General features: G+C 43.8%; 1 protein-coding gene across 2 annotated transcripts in view; it reads left to right on the top strand.

Annotated features, from left to right (window-relative positions):
* TAX1BP1 (Tax1 binding protein 1) overlaps positions 1-11,251 on the top strand; it is a 98,017-nt gene that overhangs the window by 45,123 nt on the left and 41,643 nt on the right. The gene's annotated exons all lie outside the window — the stretch shown is intronic.

Genomic DNA, 11,251 nt, shown 5'->3' with positions numbered 1-11,251 from the left:
CATACAGTCTTGATGCACGCATTGTACTAGGACACTAATGTTCAGCAGATCATGTTTCAAATGATACCTCACAAGGCATACTTTGTACAAAATTTATCATAGTCTTGTAAAAGTGGTGAACATAATAGTATAGACTGTCAGTGTGCATATGTGTTTTGTTTTTATATGCTCACTGATGTATATGCTTCTGTTAATGTGTGCTAGAAACTATCATTTGATTTATTATTATTTGTACTGCAGTAGTGCTTAGGACCCCCCAATCATGGACCAGTATCTCATTGTGCTAAGTGTTGTACAAATACAGGACAAAAAGATGGCCCCTTCCTGCACCTAAGAGCTTAGTCTATTTATTTTTTCATTTCTTTAGCACATTTAACAGTAATACCTGAACACCTATCTGAACTACAGTTGCTTGCATAACTGGAGAATATACCCAGATGAATAAGAATTTTATTGATTTATTAGTATTTTAACTTTGAAAATTGAATTGAGTGATCATTGATATTTCTTCCTTGAGTGCTGGTCCCTATGATGTGGTATGCATGTGCTCCATGCACCTGAGACTGGAGAATTCTTGCAAGTGGTGTCTGTTGGTCAGAGTCTGTGTGCCTTGTGTTCCACCCCAACAGTATAAGGGATGGTGTGGACCACCCACTTTTCCAGTTTCTTCTTAATGCTGTATGGCCTGAGTTGAAATCCTCCAGTGTCCAGAGCTTATCCTTTCTCTTCTTCCTGTAAATATTCAAAGTTATATAGTCTTCTTAGTTTTTGTTGTTAGTGTTTTGTTAGTTCCCCAATTAGTTCGAGACTCCCCACCCGGGGGAACTCTCCTGGGCTCAGGACTTAGATTATGCCGAAGATACGGGATCCAGAAACCGCGTCGCCTGTCACTGCTCCTTTGTGATCAGTGACAACCACCAGTGCTGCCTCTACTGCCTTGGAAAAGCTCGTAACTCCAATAAGTGCAGTGTCTACTCCTCTTTTCTCAGCCAAATGCAGCAGGCACATGAACTCCAGCTTCAAAAGCACCTTATGGAGTGCACAATGAGGCCCCAGGGAGACCCTCTGTACATCAGCCACAGTTATCAGGGAGCACGCCTCTTTCTACTACTGTGTCTGACTCCAGAGTGGAAGGGAACAGAGGGAAAGATCCTTTATCTGGGCACCCTCAGGAGAGTGAGGAGCACTCTCACAAACATAAAAGCAGATCTCTTCCTAGATCTTCTAAGAGGAGAGATCCTTCCCGGTGAGCCTTCAGAACCTTCCTCCAGGTGAGCCTTCAGACCCAAACCACAAAGACTTAAGCACCCCTACGAATCATGGGCATGATCAGAATCTGCATGGGGCAAGGCTTATTAACTACCAGCCTCAGCATAAACTTCAGCACTGACTATAGTACCAACTAAAATGAAACACTGGGACCTGAAGGATCAGGAACTGCCATTGCCATCTGGTTAGAGACTCCTTCATCAATGGTACTGTCGTGGCCCTGTAAGTAACCATGTCTACTTCTGCTCTGACAGTACGAAGTGACATAATACAACCTCTCAAAGGGCTGGTAACTTGTATCACTCTGGAGGAGATCTTCATCCTCCTGGACTCACAATCTCCCTTGTTGTCGGGACCGAGGAGATACAATGTCTGTCTCCTGTTCCATCCACTAGCTGTGGTTTCCCTTCAGTGGGACAGAAGGCACCACCAGTGGAGCTGGTTCCAACCTTTTCATTGTCTGATGAATGTACTGGTGGAACCAGCTTCGCCACCACCTAGAGAGATCAACCAAGATGGGTTTGAGAGTCTCTTGGAACCAGTCTGAGCCACGCAAATAGGAACCTCCTTCTCAGGACCAGTTTTACCTAGTATCTTGGGGACCACCACAGTCTACTTCTGAAGCCTCAGCTTGACCTTGGGGCATGCATGACCCTTACGCATAGAACCTGGAATCTGTGTGATCCAGTAGGGGATCCTCCTCCTCCTCCTCCAGTGGAGGACCTCCCCCTGAGCCCATGGAGGAGGAGGAGGAAAAGCAGGATTTGCCAGTACCAAGGGGAGGGGTGTTGTCCACATCAGCTGATGTGGCACTTGATCCAGCCTCACCATCTCCCCCAGATAATCCATAAACAATTTCAAGAGCTGTTATGGAGAGTGATGGAATAGCTTCAGATTTCCTTAGAGGAGGTCCAGGTCTCAACATAAGCTCCTGGCTGTCCCACAGCCTATAGGATAGTTGGGTTTCACTCCTGGTAAATGGTGCCATACTGTAACTGGAAAGGGCTATATGGCACACACCACTTACCTGTGCCCCTACCCTGAAGAGGGTGGCAAAGCAGTACTTTGTCCTGGCTAAGGGAGCGAAGTGTTTGTTCACCCAACCTGTCCCGAACTCCTTGGTGGTCCAGATGGCTATGAAAAGATCCAGGCGACATTATCCAAAGAACACCCTGCAGGTAAGGATGCTAGGCATTTAGACTTTATGAGGAAAAAGGTATTTCTAAATTGAAGGGCAGTAGATGTAATCTCCAGCTGTCAGGCCCTTCTCGCCAAATATAATTTCCTGAATTAATCTAAGTTCTTGGACGTTGTTTCCTTAGGAGGACAGGGCTCAATTTCAAGCCCTTATTGACAAGTGCAAACTAGGGGCCAGAACCTCATTACAAGGTGCGCATGATGAGGCCGATACGGCATCAAGATCCATGATAACTGCCATATTAAAGCAACGGGAATCATGGCTGTACTCTTCAGGGTTTTCCAGGAAGGTCCAAAATACCATTAAGGACTTGTCCTTTAGGCTTATCTTTTCATTGAGAAGACAGACCAGTCTTCACACTTATTGAAGGGCTTCTAGGTATGTATACACCAGCCTCAAAGAGAGAATGCTATAAACAGCCCTATAAACCAAAGCCCTTCTATCACCAGTGCTCTTACAAGTCACCTTGCACTTACAGATTCAATATAAGTGCCTTCATTAGTCAGCTTCTGGACTGAAGTCTTAGCTTCTTCCAGTACTTTTTTAATGGATCTCTCTCTTTCTCGCTGATTGATCCATGTATGGCTTCTGTTGCTGGACAAAGATCTGCTACTGTTGTAGCAAATGCCTGGATGGCATTGTTTAATGGTCCAAGTGGTTTCAACAGTAGATTTACAAGAGAGAGAATGGTGATTGTTGTCTTTGAATGTAGTAGCAAAAGTAGTCCACCAACCTCACTACAAGAAGGGATGGATCTTTTCCAAAGCCAGTAATGATGGTTGTAGTAATTTTAAGACAGTAGCCAAGGATCGCACATGAGAAAGCCAGCGGGTTTTTCCCAGGATGGACTAATTTGAACTTCAGCTCCAGAGCATCTTCTGTTTTTTCTAAGACGTTCAGTCTTTTTGGACTGTTGTCTTCATTATACTTCTTCTTCTTTTTTTTTTTTTTTCTTCAACATTAAAGTTATGGCGTTTAAAACGTTTTTTAAAGATTCTGCAGCTTGTAATAGTACTAATTGAGTAGATCATAGAATTGTAGGACTGGCAGGGAGCATGAGAGCATGTCTTCTAGTCCCCTGCACTCATGGCAGGACTAAGTATTATCTAGACCGGGGTGGGCAAACGTTTTGGCCCGAGGGCCACATCTCGGTATGGAAATTGCATGGAGGGCCATGAAAGGTCACAAAATTGGGGGTTGGGGTGTGGGCAGAAATGAGTTCAGGGTGTGGGGGGGGGGGGGGGTCCAGACTGGGGAAGAGGGTTGGGGTGCGGGAAGGGCTCCAGTTGGGGATGTGGGCTCTGGGGTGGGGCTGGAGATGAGGGGTTAGGGGTGCAGGAGGGTGCTCTGGGCTGGGACTGAGGGGCTCAGAGGGCAGGAGGGGAATCAGGGCGGGGGTTGAGGCACAGGAGGTGGTCAGGGGTGCAGGCTCTGCGTGGCGCATACCTCAAGCAACTCCTGGAAGCAGCGGCATATCTCCTCTCCGGCTCCTATGCGGAGGTGAGGCCAGGTGGCTCTGTGCGCTGCCCTGTCCGCAGGTGCCGCCCCTGCAGCTCCCATTGGCTGAAGTTCCTGCCCAATGGGAGCTGCAGAACTGATGCTTGGGGCAGGGGTAGCATACGGAGCCCCCTGGGTACGCCTACCTGTAGGAGCTGGAAGGGGGACATGCTGCTGCTTCCGGGAGCCACAGCACATGCGGAGAGGGGCAAGCCCCGGACCCCACTCCCTGGCAGGAGCTCAAAGGCCAGATTAAAATGTCTGAGGGGCTGGATGTGGCCCCTGGGCCGTAGTTTGCCCACCCCGATCTAGACTATCCCTGAGAGGTGGTTGTCTAACCTGCTCTTAAAAACCTCCAATGATGGAGATTCTACAACCTCTTTAGGCAATTTATTACAGTGCTTAACTATCCTGATAATTAGGACATTTTTCCTAATTTCCATCCTAAACTTCCCTTGCTGTAATTTAAGCCCGTTGCTTCTTGTCTTATTGTCAGAGGTTAATGAGAACAGCTTTTCTCCTTCCTCCCTGTAACAACCTTTTATGTACTTGAAAACTGTTATCAGGTCCTCTCTGTCTTCTCCGGACTAAACGAACCCAGTTCTTTCAATCTTTCCTCATAGGTCAAGTTTTCTATACTTTTAATAATTGTTGTTGCTCTCCTCTGGACTTTCTCCAATTTGTTCACATCTTTCCTGAAATGTGGAGCTCAGAACTGGACACAGTACTCCAGTTGAGGCCATATCAGCCCAAAGTAGAGAAGAAGAATTACTTCTCATGTCTTGCTTACAACACTCCTGCTAATACATCCCAGAATATTTCTTCCCTCCGCTCCCCCCCCCCCCCTTTTTTTTTTTTGCGAGTGTTACACTGTTGACTCATATTTAGCTTGTGCTCCCCTATTGCCCCTAGAGCCCTTTCCGCAGTACTCTTTCCTAGGCAGTCATTTCCCATTTTGTATGTGTGCAACTGACTGGTCCTTCCTACATGGAGTACTTTGCATTTGTCCTTATTGAATTTTATCCTGTTTACTTCAGACTGTTTCTCCAGTTTGTCCAGATCATTTTGAATTTTAATCCTATCCTCCAAAGTACTTGTAACCCCTCCCAGCTTGGTATCATCTGCAAACTTTATAAGTGTACTCTGTGCCATTATCTAAATCACTGGTGAAGATATTGAACTGAACTGGACCCAGGACCAATCCTTGCGAGACCCCACTTGATACGCCCTTCGAGCTTGACTGTGAACCACTGATAACTAACCTCTGGGAATGGTCTCCTAACCTGGTATGCACCCACCATATAGTAGTTCCATCTAGGTTATATTTCTCTGGTTTGTTTATGAAAAGCTCATGTGAGACAGTATCAAAAGCCTTACTAAAGTCAAGATATACCACATCCACTGCTTCCCCCCATCCACGAGGCTTGTTACGCTGTCAAAGAATTCTTAGATTGTTTTGACACGCTATGTTCTTGACAAATCCATCCTGACTGTTACTTATCACCTTCTAGTTGTTTGCAAATTGATTCCTTAATTATTTGCTCCATTATCTTTTTGGGTACTGAAGTTAAGATGGCCTCTGCAGTGTGTATAGAAAAGGTTAGGGTTACACTTTTCTCAGAACAAAGCTTGTACTCCACCATGTCTTCCAGAGAAGTTTGCAGCTCCATCAAATGCACAAGCAGCCGTCTGTTCGGTGTCCAATTTACAAGCATTTAACTCTTCTAAGATGTGGATTGTCACAGATGCAGCCGATGTGCCTTTTATAACCTGAACATATAGAAATGCATTACTGGCCTACCACTGACATCAAGATAATGTATGCAATGACTTGTTGCCCGTTTGCATGGGTGCATTCATCAGCCGTGTATACAAATTTTTTAAGGTGATGAGAGAGTTCTTCAATTTTTCAACTGCTGAGTCTTTCACTGTTGCACCGCTTGATTCTAACCAGTGAATTATGTTTCTTGCAGAAATATAGTGAGCATTTGCCGGTCTTGTTCGGAGCCAGTATCCGACTTCAAGTTAACAAATGACAGTGCACTTAACATTGGCCTCCAGCTTGTAGTGTGTGGTATCTCTTGCTTAAATAAACTGTGTTGAGTCTTCAGCATTCTTAAAGCCTCATTAAGTACTTCTAAAACTGGCTTTGACAGTGCCTGGTTTATATGGCTTTCTGAATGTTGATGCAGTCCAGAGGCTTGGTGTTTTGTAGCCTTTTCATAGAGTTTGTCAGCATTGGTGTTGCTGATTGGTCTGGCAAATCAAGCTCCTCCAGATTTACCAATTATAGCAGTACGAAGCTTTCCTCTTTTGTAAGGTTATTTGCAAGAGTACACCAGTAGTCTTCTTTTATAACTTCAATAAATGGGAAAAGTTTAGCCGACAAACATCTGGAACTGAATTTAGGTTGTGGAGACACTGTTTCTTCAGTAGGTAGCTGTATTTGTGCTTTGGGCTGTTCGGATGTTGATACACCACTTGACTCTTCAGATGACATGTTGGTATATTCTTGGCTCTTGGTATGTTCTTCATCTTGTTTGATTTGACCCTGGAGTGGTGAGGGGTGGTGGTGACTGAAGAGTTCAGCAGGGTGTGGGGAAATCCCTGCCTGATGCGGACCGTAAAATTTTCGGAGTGACCTTGGATTCGATCAGGGCAAAGACCAACTCCCATCCCCAGGAAAGATCTTTGCACCATGGGTGCTCTGATAGACCTAGTTACACAGATCCCTAGAACATCAGTTCAGATGTGCCTCACTCTCTTGGGGCATATGGTGTCATGTTCTTATGTGACAGCTTTCACCAGACCCCGCCTCCGTTGTCTAAAAGCGTGCCACCAAATGGTATAGCACTGAGCAAGTGCAGCATGAACACCATGAGGTGACATGGTAGATGGACCCTGGACGTGAGTTGTTTGGTGTTTCCTTTCTATCCCCTACACACAACAAGTTGGTGTTACAGTTGCCTTATGCTTCAGAAAACCAGAATGCACCTGAATCTGGACCTGAGAGCAGTAGAGATCCTTGCAAAGCATTCCTACCACTCATACAATCTCCGCAAGTTCTGATATTGTCGGATAGCATAACAGTATTCTGTATAAATAAGCAGGGATGGGTGAGATCCATCCTGCCTGTGTATAGAGGCAGTCAACTTATGGAAATGGTGTATCCGGAATCACATCATCCTATCGGCAGTGTCTCTCCTGGGCGTCCAGAATTCAATGCTGGACAGTCTCAGCAGGCATTTCACCACCAATCTGATAGGGAGTTTCATGATTCAAAGGTAAACAGCATCTTCACTTCATGCAGAACCTCCATTGCAGCCAGTTTGCCTCCCAGGCAAACAGGAAGTGCAATATGCACTGGTCCAGGAGAGCTCAAGGACTGATGCTCTGCTATTGTACTGCTCTGGGGAGCTTAATGACCTAGGTGACACACTGCTAGTGCAGTGGATAGATCACTTGAGCTATGCCTTCCTTCCCATTCCACTGCTGTCTTGGTTTCTGAGGAAGATTTTACTAGATAGGGCACAGGTCATCCTCATCTTCCCCAAATGGCCCAGATATTTCTGGTTTCCAAGTCTACTACACAGGTCATTCTGTTCACCTATCAGCATTCAGACCTTCTGGGTCTCTTGACGCAAGAGAATGGCAGGGTCAGGCATCCCACCCTGGATGCTCTTCATCTCACAGCTTGGTAGTTGGATGGGCATAAATCCTAGAATGTTCCTGTTCCAAAGCTGTGCAAACAAACTATTCTTAATCATACCAGAAAGAAACTGGTAGAAAAGCCTCAGTGCTCTAAAGAACCCTGATAGCCCTTCTGGTAACCATGTATGAGATCTTCAGTTCCTTCGATAAGATCATGTGTCATTTTGGCCTTGGGTATTTATTGATATATTATATCTGCCTTTCTGTCATTAACTTTCGTCATTTAACTTTCCATTTTGTTGTGCTAAGCTCTATCCCATTACATCTGGTTGCATGATATTCTTAGACATAATATTGCCCTGCCTGGGCACAAGGAGCATGTTGTAGTTAAAGTGTCAGCCTTAATTTGAATTCCCCTTTTGACAGTTTGTGCCACCACTAAAAGTTTCATAAACAGAGATTTTGTAATTTTGAGTTGACTGTACACAGCAAGGATACTGCAGTTCTGAATCTTAAGCAGTTATTTGTCTCCCTCTGGTGGCCAGATAGGACTAGTGAACAATGTTCTAACGTTGCAGTGGTGACAACTCGTACAGTAGCTTTCTAAATGTATAACTTTGTCAGTAAATCTATTCTTTTAACCTGCTTTTTCTTTGATCCTGTAAACTTTTGGAAAACATTTCAGTATATATAACACTGGTATAAACTGGAACAGGGGCAGATTTATTGATTTAATAAATTTGTTCTTTCAGCAGCTCTTAAATTTATTTTGCTGTTTGAAAACATTTTTATATTAATCTGATTTATTCCTCTAACGCGTTTCAGCATAAATCCAGGTTCTACAGCAATTATCTGCATGATAATGTTGTTCATTTAAAAGTCGTATTCAAATATCAAATATTCATTTGAGTTGGCTTCCCTACCTGGTTTACTAGAAGTGCTCCTATGGTTAGAAAATGACAGGGAGCACCTTGTTACTAATGTAGTGTGTTCAGTCAGCATTGCAAGTGCCCAGATTAGATCCAACAAGTAAAGTGGGATCTGTGTAAAGTACAAAAACTGAGCATTTTTAAAATATTTTCTGTGCCATTTTTTTACCCAAACTATATGATTTTTGATAACATGCACATTTTTAACATTTGAACCTTTTGTGGGTGGAAATCTTGTTTGTTTAAAATAAATTTAAAAAAAAAGGTTTTAAAAATTAAACAAATAACCCCCAGAGTTACTTGTTTTGGCACCAGGAATTTCTCCTTTAGGTGCTGTCACTGTTCTTATGAGGAGAAAACTGTTTGACTACCTGTAAATGTTTTAATTGATCTTGCCTTACTTATTTTTTAAACTGATTAATTTAGACAAATTGCCCATCTAATTTGGTGGAAGGACTAATTTGCAGATATTCTTAAGTCGTACAGATAAATGAAGTTCTTGCATTTTATTTAAAATTATGTATTTATGAGAATAGCCATGAGCAAATGGCAGTTTTCTGTGAAATGACAGAACTCATGTGTCCTAAAGTAAACTATAATATGTGCTACAAAATCAGTATGGGGCTTTTTTGTTTGTACATTTTTGTAGTGTCCATAGACTCCTTCCTGCAAACATTACACATTTGAGTAATCCCATTGAAGCTAGTGAAGCTAATTATGTGAACAGTGTTACTTCACGAGTGTTTGCAGGATTAAGCCTTAAATCTGTTTTTTAAGTATCTGAGATTTATGCACAATATAAGCGTTTTAAGGTTTTGTTGAAAGCAAATGTACATTGCCTTCATAGTTAATTTAGATGTATTCACTTGTTTCTCACTTCTGTATTTTCTTAGAAATTGAAATAATAATTGTAGTGGCTGATACAAGTGAGGTTATGTTTTAGTTTTTATGATAAACCCTGGTTTTTTTGGATCTGCAGGTACAAATGTATTTTTAAAGTATGTTTTAAGTATGATAAGGAATTATTTTAGATGTTTTCCAGAGTTGTATCTGCTTGCTTGACTGACAAAAACATAGTTTTACTACTGATAACATTTTACAACTGATAGTTATGGGAGAATGAGCTGGATTCTCTTTAGCCATAGGCATCATAAACAGCATTGGCAGCTAGAATCTACCTCTTTACAGTCATTACCAGTAATAAAGAGCACAGTGGCCAGGCTGTGGCTCCGAGCCCCTCCGCCGGAGCTGGGTCGGGGAGAGCCATGCTGGCAGCTGTGGGGAGCCTGGGTTCCTCTACCTGCCCTGAGCGGGGGAGTGGGGACAAGCAGCCCCTGGCCTGTGTCCCTGCCCCCCAGGTCCTGCCCAGGGCAGGTGGAGGGACCCAGGCTACCCACAACTGCCAGCGTGGCTCTCCCCAACCTGGCTCCGGCTGGGATGGGTGGCAGTGGGGCTTGGAGTCACAACCCAGCGACGGTAAGAGCTGTGCAGGCCGCTGTGGGGAGCCACGGCGGACCCTCCACCTGCCCTGGGCCGGGGGCCAAGGCAGCTCCACAGGTCACCCTCCATGCTGCTGTGGCTCTACCCGCAGTGTGTGTGTGTGTGTGTGTTTGGGGGGGGCGGGGAGGGCGCCTGAGAGCAGTCTCCTGCTGTGTCCCTGCCTGGCTGAGGATGTCGGAGGGTCTGCAACTCCACGTGAGCTCCCCACAGCTGCCAGCAGGGCTTTTCCGCAACCGGGCTCTGTTGCGGGGCGGGGCTCGGAGCCTCAGCCCGGCCATGGTAAGTACAGCCCTGCAAATCTGCGGATATCCACAGACAATTTTTGCGGATTGGATGCGGATACACATTTTTGTATCTGTGCGGGGCTTTAGTTTGTTTGTTTGTTTTTTCCCTTTTCGATCTCTGCTTAATCCTTAATCACTTGTGTGGATTTATATATAGGTGTTAAGTAAATACACCTATTTTCTGTATGTAGTTGGCAACATGCTTATAAATATATACTGTTATATGAACAGATACAACATTAGAGACCTAAGAAATTAGAACTGGAAAAGACCTTTTGGGGCCATGCAGCCCATCTCTGTGTTAGTACAGTTTCTTCTACAGTGTGGTATTAAGTCTTTAAGTCCCTTCTGTTTCATCTTGTTAAAAGTTGTAGTTAAAAGTATATTCAGTTAGAGCACCTGATACAATTTCTCTCCCTTCTGGTGAGTTGATTAGTCACACTTATATGATGACCTGTATTATCCTCAAGACCCCAATTTGCATTAAATCTTTAAAACTGAATTTTCTTTTTGCAAGTATGTTCCCATTTTAGAGTCATAAGTATTGATTTTTTTAAAATACCAAGAGCTGGAAAGATGTAACATGACCAAAAAACAATTGATTTACATCCCACATTTCCTTAGTTGAACAAGTGTGCTACAGTATGAAAATAGGTTGTATGTATGCACAATTGAGTTAGTTCAGAATTTATAATAAATACAGTGTGTTTTGTTTTAAAGTGGAAAATTATATTTTAAAAATGCATTAATGAATGTAATAAGGAAGATGTTTAGAGCAGAATCAACTTTTTAAAGTATAGAAATTGGCCCTCTAAACCAGGAGTGGGCAAACTTTTTGGCCCGAGGGCCACATTGGGTTTCCGAAATTGTATGGAGGGCTGGTTAGGGGAGGCTGTGCCTCCCCAAAGAGCCAGGTGTGGCCC

Source organism: Chelonia mydas, chromosome 2 (genome assembly GCF_015237465.2).
Source record: "Chelonia mydas isolate rCheMyd1 chromosome 2, rCheMyd1.pri.v2, whole genome shotgun sequence".
Lineage (NCBI taxonomy): Eukaryota > Metazoa > Chordata > Testudines > Cheloniidae > Chelonia > Chelonia mydas.
Note: the sequence above shows the minus strand (reverse complement) of the source record. Positions and strands in the feature narration are given on the sequence as shown.